Genomic DNA, 16,558 nt, shown 5'->3' with positions numbered 1-16,558 from the left:
ATTTGACCTCTCTGCTGGCTGAGATAAGCTCATTTTCAACGTCCAATTCAGAATGTAATAAAACCTGATCCAGCTATAAAATGCATCATTCTTTTTTGTTTAAGACAACATTTCATGCACTGTTAAACATGTTAAAGCAAGTTGCAAGTGAAAATCTATGTCTCTGACTGAGTTTGCAATACTGTGATTTGACCTCTCTGCTGGCTGAGATAAGCTCATTTTCAACGTCCAATTCAGAATGTAATAAAACTAGATCCAGCTATAAAATGCATCATTCTTTTTTGTTTTAGACAACATTTCATGCACTGTTAAACATGTTAAAGCAAGTTGCAAGTAAAAATCTATGTCTCTGACTGAGTTTGTATTACTGTGATTTGACCTCTCTGCTGGCTGAGATAAGCTCATTTTCAACGTCCAATTCAGAATGTAATAAAACCTGATCTAGCTATAAAATGCATCATTCTTTTTTGTTTTAGACAACATTTCATGCACTGTTAAACATGTTAAAGCAAGTTGCAAGTGAAAATCTATGTCTCTGACTGAGTTTGCATTACTGTGATTTGACCTCTCTGCTGGCTGAGATAAGCTCATTTTCAACGTCCAATTCAGAATGTAATAAAACCAGATCCAGCCATAAAATGCATCATTCTTTTTTGTTTTAGACAACATTTCATGCACTGTTAAACATGTTAAAGCAAGTTGCAAGTGAAAATCTATGTCTCTGACTGAGTTTGCATTACTGTGATTTGACCTCTCTGCTGGCTGAGATAAGCTCATTTTCAACGTCCAATTCAGAATGTAATAAAACCTGATCCAGCTATAAAATGCATCATTCTTTTTTGTTTTAGACAACATTTCATGCACTGTTAAACATGTTAAAGCAAGTTGCAAGTGAAAATCTAAGTCTCTGACTGAGTTTGCATTACTGTGATTTGACCTCTCTGCTGGCTGAGATAAGCTCATTTTCAACGTCCAATTCAGAATGTAATAAAACCTGATCCAGCCATAAAATGCATCATTCTTTTTTGTTTTAGACAACATTTCATGCACTGTTAAACATGTTAAAGCAAGTTGCAAGTGAAAATCTATGTCTCTGACTGAGTTTGCATTACTGTGATTTGACCTCTCTGCTGGCTGAGATAAGCTCATTTTCAACGTCCAATTCAGAATGTAATAAAACCTGATCCAGCTATAAAATGCATCATTCTTTTTTGTTTTAGACAATATTTCATGCACTGTTAAACATGTTAAAGCAAGTTGCAAGTGAAAATCTATGTCTCTGACTGAGTTTGCATTACTGTGATTTGACCTCTCTGCTGGCTGAGATAAGCTCATTTTCAACGTCCAATTCAGAATGTAATAAAACCTGATCCAGCCATAAAATGCATCATTCTTTTTTGTTTTAGACAACATTTCATGCACTGTTAAACATGTTAAAGCAAGTTGCAAGTAAAAATCTATGTCTCTGACTGAGTTTGTATTACTGTGATTTGACCTCTCTGCTGGCTGAGATAAGCTCATTTTCAACGTCCAATTCAGAATGTAATAAAACCTGATCTAGCTATAAAATGCATCATTCTTTTTTGTTTTAGACAACATTTCATGCACTGTTAAACATGTTAAAGCAAGTTGCAAGTGAAAATCTATGTCTCTGACTGAGTTTGCATTACTGTGATTTGACCTCTCTGCTGGCTGAGATAAGCTCATTTTCAACGTCCAATTCAGAATGTAATAAAACCAGATCCAGCCATAAAATGCATCATTCTTTTTTGTTTTAGACAACATTTCATGCACTGTTAAACATGTTAAAGCAAGTTGCAAGTGAAAATCTATGTCTCTGACTGAGTTTGCATTACTGTGATTTGACCTCTCTGCTGGCTGAGATAAGCTCATTTTCAACGTCCAATTCAGAATGTAATAAAACCTGATCCAGCTATAAAATGCATCATTCTTTTTTGTTTTAGACAACATTTCATGCACTGTTAAACATGTTAAAGCAAGTTGCAAGTGAAAATCTATGTCTCTGACTGAGTTTGCATTACTGTGATTTGACCTCTCTGCTGGCTGAGATAAGCTCATTTTCAACGTCCAATTCAGAATGTAATAAAACCTGATCCAGCCATAAAATGCATCATTCTTTTTTGTTTTAGACAACATTTCATGCACTGTTAAACATGTTAAAGCAAGTTGCAAGTGAAAATCTATGTCTCTGACTGAGTTTGCATTACTGTGATTTGACCTCTCTGCTGGCTGAGATAAGCTCATTTTCAACGTCCAATTCAGATGGTAATAAAACCTGATCCAGCTATAAAATGCATCATTCTTTTTTGTTTTAGACAACATTTCATGCACTGTTAAACATGTTAAAGCAAGTTGCAAGTGAAAATCTATGTCTCTGACTGAGTTTGCATTACTGTGATTTGACCTCTCTGCTGGCTGAGATAAGCTCATTTTCAACGTCCAATTCAGAAAGTGATAAAAACAGATCCAGCCATAAAATGCATCATTCTTTTTTGTTTTAGACAACATTTCATGCACTGTTAAACATGTTAAAGCAAGTTGCAAGTGAAAATCTATGTCTCTGACTGAGTTTGCAATACTGTGATTTGACCTCTCTGCTGGCTGAGATAAGCTCATTTTCAACGTCCAATTCAGAATGTAATAAAACCAGATCCAGCTATAAAATGCATCATTCTTTTTTGTTTTAGACAACATTTCATGCACTGTTAAACATGTTAAAGCAAGTTGCAAGTAAAAATCTATGTCTCTGACTGAGTTTGCATTACTGTGATTTGACCTCTCTGCTGGCTGAGATAAGCTCATTTTCAACGTCCAATTCAGAATGTAATAAAACCTGATCTAGCTATAAAATGCATCATTCTTTTTTGTTTTAGACAACATTTCATGCACTGTTAAACATGTTAAAGCAAGTTGCAAGTGAAAATCTATGTCTCTGACTGAGTTTGCATTACTGTGATTTGACCTCTCTGCTGGCTGAGATAAGCTCATTTTCAACGTCCAATTCAGAATGTAATAAAACCAGATCCAGCCATAAAATGCATCATTCTTTTTTGTTTTAGACAACATTTCATGCACTGTTAAACATGTTAAAGCAAGTTGCAAGTGAAAATCTATGTCTCTGACTGAGTTTGCATTACTGTGATTTGACTTCTCTGCTGGCTGAGATAAGCTCATTTTCAACGTCCAATTCAGAATGTAATAAAACCTGATCCAGCTATAAAATGCATCATTCTTTTTTGTTTTAGACAACATTTCATGCACTGTTAAACATGTTAAAGCAAGTTGCAAGTGAAAATCTATGTCTCTGACTGAGTTTGCAATACTTTGATTTGACCTCTCTGCTGGCTGAGATAAGCTCATTTTCAACGTCCATTTCAGAATGTAATAAAACCAGATCCAGCCATAAAATGCATCATTCTTTTTTGTTTTAGACAACATTTCATGCACTGTTAAACATGTTAAAGCAAGTTGCAAGTGAAAATCTATGTCTCTGACTGAGTTTGCATTACTGTGATTTGACCTCTCTGCTGGCTGAGATAAGCTCATTTTCAACGTCCAATTCAGAAAGTGATAAAAACAGATCCAGCCATAAAATGCATCATTCTTTTTTGTTTTAGACAACATTTCATGCACTGTTAAACATGTTAAAGCAAGTTGCAAGTGAAAATCTATGTCTCTGACTGAGTTTGCATTACTGTGATTTGACCTCTCTGCTGGCTGAGATAAGCTCATTTACAACGTCCAATTCGGAATGTAATAAAACCAGATCCAGCTATAAAATGCATCATTCTTTTTTGTTTTAGACAACATTTCATGCACTGTTAAACATGTTAAAGCAAGTTGCAAGTGAAAATCTATGTCTCTGACTGAGTTTGCATTACTGTGATTTGACCTCTCTGCTGGCTGAGATAAGCTCATTTTCAAAGTCCAAATCAGAAAGTGATAAAAATAGATCCAGCCATAAAATGCATCATTCTTTTTTGTTTTAGACAACATTTCATGCACTGTTAAACATGTTAAAGCAAGTTGCAAGTGAAAATCTATGTCTCTGACTGAGTTTGCATTACTGTGATTTGACCTCTCTGCTGGCTGAGATAAGCTCATTTTCAACGTCCAATTCAGAATGTAATAAAACCTGATCCAGCTATAAAATGCATCATTCTTTTTTGTTTTAGACAACATTTCATGCACTGTTAAACATGTTAAAGCAAGTTGCAAGTGAAAATCTATGTCTCTGACTGAGTTTGCATTGCTGTGATTTGACCTCTCTGCTGGCTGAGATAAGCTCATTTTCAACGTCCAATTCAGAATGTAATAAAACCTGATCCAGCTATAAAATGCATCATTCTTTTTTGTTTTAGACAACATTTCATGCACTGTTAAACATGTTAAAGCAAGTTGCAAGTGAAAATCTATGTCTCTGACTGAGTTTGCATTACTGTGATTTGACCTCTCTGCTGGCTGAGATAAGCTCATTTTCAACGTCCAATTCAGAATGTAATAAAACCTGATCCAGCCATAAAATGCATCATTCTTTTTTGTTTTAGACAACATTTCATGCACTGTTAAACATGTTAAAGCAAGTTGCAAGTGAAAATCTATGTCTCTGACTGAGTTTGCATTACTGTGATTTGACCTCTCTGCTGGCTGAGATAAGCTCATTTTCAACGTCCAATTCAGAATGTAATAAAACCTGATCCAGCTATAAAATGCATCATTCTTTTTTGTTTTAGACAACATTTCATGCACTGTTAAACATGTTAAAGCAAGTTGCAAGTGAAAATCTGTCTCTGACTGAGTTTGCATTACTGTGATTTGACCTCTTTGCTGGCTGAGATAAGCTCATTTTCAACGTCCAATTCAGAATGTAATAAAACCTGATCTAGCTATAAAATGCATCATTCTTTTTTGTTTTAGACAACATTTCATGCACTGTTAAACATGTTAAAGCAAGTTGCAAGTGAAAATCTATGTCTCTGACTGAGTTTGCATTACTGTGATTTGACCTCTCTGCTGGCTGAGATAAGCTCATTTTCAACGTCCAATTCAGAATGTAATAAAACCAGATCCAGCCATAAAATGCATAATTCTTTTTTGTTTTTGACAACATTTCATGCACTGTTAAACATGTTAAAGCAAGTTGCAAGTGAAAATCTATGTCTCTGACTGAGTTTGCATTACTGTGATTTGACCTCTCTGCTGGCTGAGATAAGCTCATTTTCAACGTCCAATTCAGAATGTAATAAAACCTGATCCAGCTATAAAATGCATCATTCTTTTTTGTTTTAGACAACATTTCATGCACTGTTAAACATGTTAAAGCAAGTTGCAAGTGAAAATCTATGTCTCTGACTGAGTTTGCATTACTGTGATTTGACCTCTCTGCTGGCTGAGATAAGCTCATTTTTAACGTCCAATTCAGAATGTAATAAAACCTGATCCAGCCATAAAATGCATCATTCTTTTTTGTTTTAGACAACATTTCATGCACTGTTAAACATGTTAAAGCAAGTTGCAAGTGAAAATCTATGTCTCTGACTGAGTTTGCATTACTGTGATTTGACCTCTCTGCTGGCTGAGATAAGCTCATTTTCAACGTCCAATTCAGAATGTAATAAAACCTGATCCAGCTATAAAATGCATCATTCTTTTTTGTTTTAGACAATATTTCATGCACTGTTAAACATGTTAAAGCAAGTTGCAAGTGAAAATCTATGTCTCTGACTGAGTTTGCATTACTGTGATTTGACCTCTCTGCTGGCTGAGATAAGCTCATTTTCAACGTCCAATTCAGAAAGTGATAAAAACAGATCCAGCCATAAAATGCATCATTCTTTTTTGTTTTAGACAACATTTCATGCACTGTTAAACATGTTAAAGCAAGTTGCAAGTGAAAATCTATGTCTCTGACTGAGTTTGCAATACTGTGATTTGACCTCTCTGCTGGCTGAGATAAGCTCATTTTCAACGTCCAATTCAGAATGTAATAAAACCAGATCCAGCTATAAAATGCATCATTCTTTTTTGTTTTAGACAACATTTCATGCACTGTTAAACATGTTAAAGCAAGTTGCAAGTAAAAATCTATGTCTCTGACTGAGTTTGCATTACTGTGATTTGACCTCTCTGCTGGCTGAGATAAGCTCATTTTCAACGTCCAATTCAGAATGTAATAAAACCTGATCTAGCTATAAAATGTATCATTCTTTTTTGTTTTAGACAACATTTCATGCACTGTTAAACATGTTAAAGCAAGTTGCAAGTGAAAATCTATGTCTCTGACTGAGTTTGCATTACTGTGATTTGACCTCTCTGCTGGCTGAGATAAGCTCATTTTCAACGTCCAATTCAGAATGTAATAAAACCAGATCCAGCCATAAAATGCATCATTCTTTTTTGTTTTAGACAACATTTCATGCACTGTTAAACATGTTAAAGCAAGTTGCAAGTGAAAATCTATGTCTCTGACTGAGTTTGCATTACTGTGATTTGACCTCTCTGCTGGCTGAGATAAGCTCTTTTTCAACGTCCAATTCAGAATGTAATAAAACCAGATCCAGCCATAAAATTGCATCATTCTTTTTTGTTTTAGACAACATTTCATGCACTGTTAAACATGTTAAAGCAAGTTGCAAGTGAAAATCTATGTCTCTGACTGAGTTTGCATTACTGTGATTTGACCTCTCTGCTGGCTGAGATAAGCTCATTTTCAACGTCCAATTCAGAATGTAATAAAACCTGATCCAGCTATAAAATGCATCATTTTTTTTTTGTTTTAGACAACATTTCATGCACTGTTAAACATGTTAAAGCAAGTAGCAAGTGAAAATCTATGTCTCTGACTGAGTTTGCATTACTGTGATTTGACCTCTCTGCTGGCTGAGATAAGCTCATTTTCAACGTCCAATTCAGAATGTAATAAAACCAGATCCAGCCATAAAATGCATCATTCTTTTTTGTTTTAGACAACATTTCATGCACTGTTAAACATGTTAAAGCAAGTTGCAAGTGAAAATCTATGTCTCTGACTGAGTTTGCATTACTGTGATTTGACCTCTCTGCTGGCTGAGATAAGCTCATTTTCAACGTCCAATTCAGAAAGTGATAAAAACAGATCCAGCCATAAAATGCATCATTCTTTTTTGTTTTAGACAACATTTCATGCACTGTTAAACATGTTAAAGCAAGTTGCAAGTGAAAATCTATGTCTCTGACTGAGTTTGCATTACTGTGATTTGACCTCTCTGCTGGCTGAGATAAGCTCATTTTCAACGTCCAATTCGGAATGTAATAAAACCAGATCCAGCTATAAAATGCATCATTCTTTTTTGTTTTAGACAACATTTCATGCACTGTTAAACATGTTAAAGCAAGTTGCAAGTGAAAATCTATGTCTCTGACTGAGTTTGCATTACTGTGATTTGACCTCTCTGCTGGCTGAGATAAGCTCATTTTCAACGTCCAAATCAGAAAGTGATAAAAATAGATCCAGCCATAAAATGCATTATTCTTTTTTGTTTTAGACAACATTTCATGCACTGTTAAACATGTTAAAGCAAGTTGCAAGTGAAAATCTATGTCTCTGACTGAGTTTGCATTACTGTGATTTGACCTCTCTGCTGGCTGAGATAAGCTCATTTTCAACGTCCAATTCAGAATGTAATAAAACCTGATCCAGCTATAAAATGCATCATTCTTTTTTGTTTTAGACAAAATTTCATGCACTGTTAAACATGTTAAAGCAAGTTGCAAGTGAAAATCTATGTCTCTGACTGAGTTTGCATTACTGTGATTTGACCTCTCTGCTGGCACAGATAAGCTCATTTTCAACGTCCAATTCAGAATGTAATAAAACCAGATCCAGCCATAAAATGCATCATTCTTTTTTGTTTTAGACAACATTTCATGCACTGTTAAACATGTTAAAGCAAGTTGCAAGTGAAAATCTATGTCTCTGACTGAGTTTGCATTACTGTGATTTGACCTCTCTGCTGGCTGAGATAAGCTCATTTTCAACGTCCAATTCAGAATGTAATAAAACCAGATCCAGCCATAAAATGCATCATTCTTTTTTGTTTTAGACATTTCATGCACTGTTAAACATGTTAAAGCAAGTGGCAAGTGAAAATCTATGTCTCTGACTAAGTTTGCATTACTGTGATTTGACCTCTCTGCTGGCTGAGATAAGCTCATTTTCAACGTCCATTTCAGATGTAATAAAACCTGATCCAGCTATAAAATGCATCATTCTTTTTTAATTTAGACAACATTTCATGCACTGTTAAACATGTTAAAGCAAGTTGCAAGTGAAAATCTATGTCTCTGACTGAGTTTGCATTACTGTGATTTGACCTTTCTGCTGGCTGAGATAAGCTCATTTTCAACGTCCAATTTAGAATGTAATAAAACCAGATCCAGCTATAAAATACATCATTCTTTTTTGTTTTAGACAAAAATTCATGCACTGTAAACATGTTAAAGCAAGTTGCAAGTGAAAATCTATGTCTCTGACTGAGTTTGCATTACTGTGATTTGACCTCTCTGCTGGCTGAGATAAGCTCATTTTCAACGTCCAATTCAGAAAGTGATAAAAACAGATCCAGCCATAAAATGCATCATTCTTTTTTGTTTTAGACAACAATTCATGCACTGTTAAACATGTTAAAGCAAGTTGCAAGTGAAAATCTATGTCTCTGACTGAGTTTGCATTACTGCTTATTTTGACCTCTGCTGGCTCTGAAAAGCTCATTTTCAACGTTCAATTTAGAATGTGATAAAACCAGATCCAGCCACTAAAATGCATCATTCTTTTTGTTTTAGACAACATTTCATGCACTGTTAAACATATTAAAGCAAGTTGCAAGTGAAAATCTATGTCTCTGACTGAGTTTGCATTACTGCTTATTTTGACCTCTGCTGGCTCTGAAAAGCTCATTTTCAACGTTCAATTCAGAATGTGATAAAACCAGATCCAGCTACTAAAATGCATCATTCTTTTTGTTTTAGACAACATTTCATGCACTGTTAAACATGTTAAAGCAAGTTGCAAGTGAAAATCTATGTCTCTGACTGAGTTTGCATTACTGTGATTTGACCTCTCTGCTGGCTGAGATGAGCTCATTTTCAACGTCCAATTCAGAAAGTGATAAAAACAGATCCAGCCATAAAATGCATCATTCTTTTTTGTTTTAGACAACAATTCATGCACTGTTAAACATGTTAAAGCAAGTTGCAAGTGAAAATCTATGTCTCTGACTGAGTTTGCATTACTGTGATTTGACCTCTCTGCTGGCTGAGATAAGCTCATTTTCAACGTCCAATTCAGAAAGTGATAAAAACAGATCCAGCCATAAAATGCATCATTCTTTTTTGTTTTAGACAAAATTTCATGCACTGTTAAACATGTTAAAGCAAGTTGCAAGTGAAAATCTATGTCTCTGACTGAGTTTGCATTACTGTGATTTGACCTCTCTGCTGGCTGAGATAAGCTCATTTTCAACGTCCAATTCAGAATGTAATAAAACCTGATCCAGCTATAAAATGCATCATTCTTTTTTGTTTTAGACAACATTTCATGCACTGTTAAACATGTTAAAGCAAGTTGCAAGTGAAAATCTATGTCTCTGACTGAGTTTGCATTACTGTGATTTGACCTCTCTGCTGGCTGAGATAAGCTCATTTTCAACGTCCAATTCAGAAAGTGATAAAAACAGATCCAGCCATAAAATGCATCATTCCTTTTTGTTTTAGACAACAATTCATGCACTGTTAAACATGTTAAAGCAAGTTGCAAGTGAAAATCTATGTCTCTGACTGAGTTTGCATTACTGTGATTTGACCTCTCTGCTGGCTGAGATAAGCTCATTTTCAACGTCCAATTCAGAAAGTGATAAAAACAGATCCAGCCATAAAATGCATCATTCTTTTTGGTTTTAGACAACAATTCATGCACTGTTAAACATGTTAAAGCAAGTTGCAAGTGAAAATCTATGTCTCTGACTGAGTTCATTACTGCTTATTTTGACCTCTGCTGGCTCTGAAAAGCTCATTTTCAACGTTCAATTCAGAATGTGATAAAACCAGATCCAGCCACTAAAATGCATCATTCTTTTTGTTTTAGACAACATTTCATGCACTGTTAAACATGTTAAAGCAAGTTGCAAGTGAAAATCTATGTTTCTGACTGAGTTTGCATTACTACTTATTTTGACCTCTGCTGGCTCTGAAAAGCTCATTTTCAACGTTCAATTCAGAATGTGATAAAACCAGATCCAGCTACTAAAATGCATCATTCTTTTTGTTTTAGACAACATTTCATGCACTGTTAAACATGTTAAAGCAAGTTGCAAGTGAAAATCTATGTCTCTGACTGAGTTTGCATTACTGTGATTTGACCTCTCTGCTGGCTGAGATAAGCTCATTTTCAACGTCCAATTCAGAAAGTGATAAAAACAGATCCAGCCATAAAATGCATCATTCTTTTTTGTTTTAGACAACAATTCATGCACTGTTAAACATGTTAAAGCAAGTTGCAAGTGAAAATCTATGTCTCTGACTGAGTTTGCATTACTGTGATTTGACCTCTCTGCTGGCTGAGATTAGCTCATTTTCAACGTCCAATTCAGAAAGTGATAAATACAGATCCAGCCATAAAATGCATCATTCTTTTTTGTTTTAGACAACAATTCATGCACTGTTAAACATGTTAAAGCAAGTTGCAGGTGAAAATCTATGTCTCTGACTGAGTTTGCATTACTGTGATTTGACCTCTCTGCTGGCTGAGATAAGCTCATTTTCAACGTCCAATTCAGAAAATGATAAAAACAGATCCAGCCATAAAATGCATCATTCTTTTTTGTTTTAGACAAAAATTCATGCACTGTAAACATGTTAAAGCAAGTTGCAAGTGAAAATCTATGTCTCTGACTGAGTTTGCATTACTGTGATTTGACCTCTCTGCTGGCTGAGATAAGCTCATTTTCAACGTCCAATTCAGAAAGTGATAAAAACAGATCCAGCCATAAAATGCATCATTCTTTTTTGTTTTAGACAACAATTCATGCACTGTTAAACATGTTAAAGCAAGTTGCAAGTGAAAATCTATGTCTCTGACTGAGTTTGCATTACTGCTTATTTTGACCTCTGCTGGCTCTGAAAAGCTCATTTTCAACGTTCAATTTAGAATGTGATAAAACCAGATCCAGCCACTAAAATGCATCATTCTTTTTGTTTTAGACAACATTTCATGCACTGTTAAACATATTAAAGCAAGTTGCAAGTGAAAATCTATGTCTCTGACTGAGTTTGCATTACTGCTTATTTTGACCTCTGCTGGCTCTGAAAAGCTCATTTTCAACGTTCAATTCAGAATGTGATAAAACCAGATCCAGCTACTAAAATGCATCATTCTTTTTGTTTTAGACAACATTTCATGCACTGTTAAACATGTTAAAGCAAGTTGCAAGTGAAAATCTATGTCTCTGACTGAGTTTGCATTACTGTGATTTGACCTCTCTGCTGGCTGAGATGAGCTCATTTTCAACGTCCAATTCAGAAAGTGATAAAAACAGATCCAGCCATAAAATGCATCATTCTTTTTTGTTTTAGACAACAATTCATGCACTGTTAAACATGTTAAAGCAAGTTGCAAGTGAAAATCTATGTCTCTGACTGAGTTTGCATTACTGTGATTTGACCTCTCTGCTGGCTGAGATAAGCTCATTTTCAACGTCCAATTCAGAAAGTGATAAAAACAGATCCAGCCATAAAATGCATCATTCTTTTTTGTTTTAGACAACAATTCATGCACTGTTAAACATGTTAAAGCAAGTTGCAAGTGAAAATCTATGTCTCTGACTGAGTTTGCATTGCTGTGATTTGACCTATCTGCTGGCTGAGATAAGCTCATTTTCAACGTCCAATTCAGAAAGTGATAAAAACAGATCCAGCCATAAAATGCATCATTCTTTTTTGTTTTAGACAAAATTTCATGCACTGTTAAACATGTTAAAGCAAGTTGCAAGTGAAAATCTATGTCTCTGACTGAGTTTGCATTACTGTGATTTGACCTCTCTGCTGGCTGAGATAAGCTCATTTTCAACGTCCAATTCAGAATGTAATAAAACCTGATCCAGCTATAAAATGCATCATTCTTTTTTGTTTTAGACAACATTTCATGCACTGTTAAACATGTTAAAGCAAGTTGCAAGTGAAAATCTATGTCTCTGACTGAGTTTGCATTACTGTGATTTGACCTCTCTGCTGGCTGAGATAAGCTCATTTTCAACGTCCAAATCAGAAAGTGATAAAAATAGATCCAGACATAAAATGCATCATTCTTTTTTGTTTTAGACAACATTTCATGCACTGTTAAACATGTTAAAGCAAGTTGCAAGAGAAAATCTATGTCCCTGACTGACTTTGCATTACTGTGATTTGACCTCTCTGCTGGCTGAGATAAGCTCATTTTCAACGTCCAATTCAGAAAGTGATAAAAACAGATCCAGCCATAAAATGCATCATTCTTTTTTGTTTTAGACAACATTTCATGCACTGTTAAACATGTTAAAGCAAGTTGCAAGTGAAAATCTATGTCTCTGACTGAGTTTGCATTACTGTGATTTGACCTCTCTGCTGGCTGAGATAAGCTCTTTTTCAACGTCCAATTCAGAATGTAATAAAACCTGATCCAGCTATAAAATGCATCATTCTTTTTTGTTTTAGACAACATTTCATGCACTGTTAAACATGTTAAAGCAAGTTGCAAGTGAAAATCTATGTCTCTGACTGAGTTTGCATTACTGTGATTTGACCTCTCTGCTGGCTGAGATAAGCTCATTTTCAACGTCCAATTCAGAAAGTGATAAAAACAGATCCAGCCATAAAATGCATCATTCTTTTTTGTTTTAGACAACAATTCATGCACTGTTAAACATGTTAAAGCAAGTTGCAAGTGAAAATCTATGTCTCTGACTGAGTTCATTACTGCTTATTTTGACCTCTGCTGGCTCTGAAAAGCTCATTTTCAACGTTCAATTCAGAATGTGATAAAACCAGATCCAGCCACTAAAATGCATCATTCTTTTTGTTTTAGACAACATTTCATGCATTGTTAAACATGTTAAAGCAAGTTGCAAGTGAAAATCTATGTCTCTGACTGAGTTTGCATTACTGTGATTTGACCTCTCTGCTGGCTGAGATAAGCTCATTTTCAACGTCCAATTCAGAATGTAATAAAACCTGATCCAGCTATAAAATGCATCATTCTTTTTTGTTTTAGACAACATTTCACGCACTGTTAAACATGTTAAAGCAAGTTGCAAGTGAAAATCTATGTCTCTGACTGAGTTTGCATTACTGTGATTTGACCTCTCTGCTGGCTGAGATAAGCTCATTTTCAACGTCCAATTCGGAATGTAATCAAACCTGATCCAGCTATAAAATGCATCATTCTTTTTTGTTTTAGACAACATTTCATGCACTGTTAAACATGTTAAAGCAAGTTGCAAGTGAAAATCTATGTCTCTGACTGAGTTTGCATTACTGTGATTTGACCTCTCTGCTGGCTGAGATAAGCTCATTTTCAACGTCCAATTCAGAATGTAATAAAACCAGATCCAGCCATAAAATGCATCATTCTTTTTTGTTTTAGACAACATTTCATGCACTGTTAAACATGTTAAAGCAAGTTGCAAGTGAAAATCTATGTCTCTGACTGAGTTTGCATTACTGTGATTTGACCTCTCTGCTGGCTGAGATAAGCTCATTTTCAACGTCCAATTCAGAATGTAATAAAACCAGATCCAGCCATAAAATGCATCATTCTTTTTTGTTTTAGACAACATTTCATGCACTGTTAAACATGTTAAAGCAAGTTGCAAGTGAAAATCTATGTCTCTGACTGAGTTTGCATTACTGTGATTTGACCTCTCTGCTGGCTGAGATAAGCTCATTTTCAACGTCCAATTCAGAATGTAATAAAACCAGATCCAGCCATAAAATGCATCATTCTTTTTTGTTTTAGACAACATTTCATGCACTGTTAAACATGTTAAAGCAAGTTGCAAGTGAAAATCTATGTCTCTGACTGAGTTTGCATTACTGTGATTTGACCTCTCTGCTGGCTGAGATAAGCTCATTTTCAACGTCCAATTCAGAAAGTGATAAAAACAGATCCAGCCATAAAATGCATCATTCTTTTTTGTTTTAGACAACAATTCATGCACTGTTAAACATGTTAAAGCAAGTTGCAAGTGAAAATCTATGTCTCTGACTGAGTTTGCATTACTGTGATTTGACCTCTCTGCTGGCTGAGATAAGCTCATTTTCAACGTCCAATTCAGAAAGTGATAAAAACAGATCCAGCCATAAAATGCATCATTCTTTTTGGTTTTAGACAACAATTCATGCACTGTTAAACATGTTAAAGCAAGTTGCAAGTGAAAATCTATGTCTCTGACTGAGTTCATTACTGCTTATTTTGACCTCTGCTGGCTCTGAAAAGCTCATTTTCAACGTTCAATTCAGAATGTGATAAAACCAGATCCAGCCACTAAAATGCATCATTCTTTTTGTTTTAGACAACATTTCATGCACTGTTAAACATGTTAAAGCAAGTTGCAAGTGAAAATCTATGTTTCTGACTGAGTTTGCATTACTGCTTATTTTGACCTCTGCTGGCTCTGAAAAGCTCATTTTCAACGTTCAATTCAGAATGTGATAAAACCAGATCCAGCAACTAAAATGCATCATTCTTTTTGTTTTAGACAACATTTCATGCACTGTTAAACATGTTAAAGCAAGTTGCAAGTGAAAATCTATGTCTCTGACTGAGTTTGCATTACTGTGATTTGACCTCTCTGCTGGCTGAGATAAGCTCATTTTCAACGTCCAATTCAGAAAGTGATAAAAACAGATCCAGCCATAAAATGCATCATTCTTTTTTGTTTTAGACAACAATTCATGCACTGTTAAACATGTTAAAGCAAGTTGCAAGTGAAAATCTATGTCTCTGACTGAGTTTGCATTACTGTGATTTGACCTCTCTGCTGGCTGAGATTAGCTCATTTTCAACGTCCAATTCAGAAAGTGATAAATACAGATCCAGCCATAAAATGCATCATTCTTTTTTGTTTTAGACAACAATTCATGCACTGTTAAACATGTTAAAGCAAGTTGCAGGTGAAAATCTATGTCTCTGACTGAGTTTGCATTACTGTGATTTGACCTCTCTGCTGGCTGAGATAAGCTCATTTTCAACGTCCAATTCAGAAAGTGATAAAAACAGATCCAGCCATAAAATGCATCATTCTTTTTTGTTTTAGACAAAAATTCATGCACTGTAAACATGTTAAAGCAAGTTGCAAGTGAAAATCTATGTCTCTGACTGAGTTTGCATTACTGTGATTTGACCTCTCTGCTGGCTGAGATAAGCTCATTTTCAACGTCCAATTCAGAAAGTGATAAAAACAGATCCAGCCATAAATTGCATCATTCTTTTTTGTTTTAGACAACAATTCATGCACTGTTAAACATGTTAAAGCAAGTTGCAAGTGAAAATCTATGTCTCTGACTGAGTTTGCATTACTGTGATTTGACCTCTCTGCTGGCTGAGATAAGCTCATTTTCAACGTCCAATTCAGAAAGTGATAAAAACAGATCCAGCCATAAAATGCATCATTCTTTTTTGTTTTAGACAACAATTCATGCACTGTTAAACATGTTAAAGCAAGTTGCAAGTGAAAATCTATGTCTCTGACTGAGTTTGCATTACTGTGATTTGACCTCTCTGCTGGCTGAGATAAGCTCATTTTCAACGACCAATTCAGAAAGTGATAAAAACAGATCCAGCCATAAAATGCATCATTCTTTTTTGTTTTAGACAACAATTCTTGCACTGTTAAACATGTTAAAGCAAGTTGCAAGTGAAAATCTATGTCTCTGACTGAGTTTGCATTACTGTGATTTGACCTCTCTGCTGGCTGAGATAAGCTCATTTTCAACGTCCAATTCAGAAAGTGATAAAAACAGATCCAGCCATAAAATGCATCATTCTTTTTTGTTTTAGACAACAATTCATGCACTGTTAAACATGTTAAAGCAAGTTGCAAGTGAAAATCTATGTCTCTGACTGAGTTTGCATTACTGCTTATTTTGACTCTCTGCTGGCTCTGAAAAGCTCATTTTCAACGTTCAATTCAGAATGTGATAAAACCAGATCCAGCCACTAAAAGCATCATTCTTTTTGTTTTAGACAACATTTCATGCACTGTTAAACATGTTAAAGCAAGTTGCAAGTGAAAATCTATGTCTCTGACTGAGTTTGCATTACTGCTTATTTTGACCTCTGCTGGCTGAGTAAAGCTCATTTTCAACGTCCAATACAGAATGTGATAAAACCAGATCCAGCTACTAAAATGCATCATTCTTTTTGTTTTAGACAACAATTCATGCACTGTTAAACATGTTAAAGCAAGTTGCAAGTGAAAATCTATGTCTCTGACTGAGTTTGCATTACTGTGATTTGACCTCTCTGCTG

Source organism: Danio rerio, chromosome 17 (assembly GCF_049306965.1).
Source record: "Danio rerio strain Tuebingen ecotype United States chromosome 17, GRCz12tu, whole genome shotgun sequence".
In the NCBI taxonomy this organism is placed as follows: domain Eukaryota; kingdom Metazoa; phylum Chordata; class Actinopteri; order Cypriniformes; family Danionidae; genus Danio; species Danio rerio.
Note: the sequence above shows the minus strand (reverse complement) of the source record.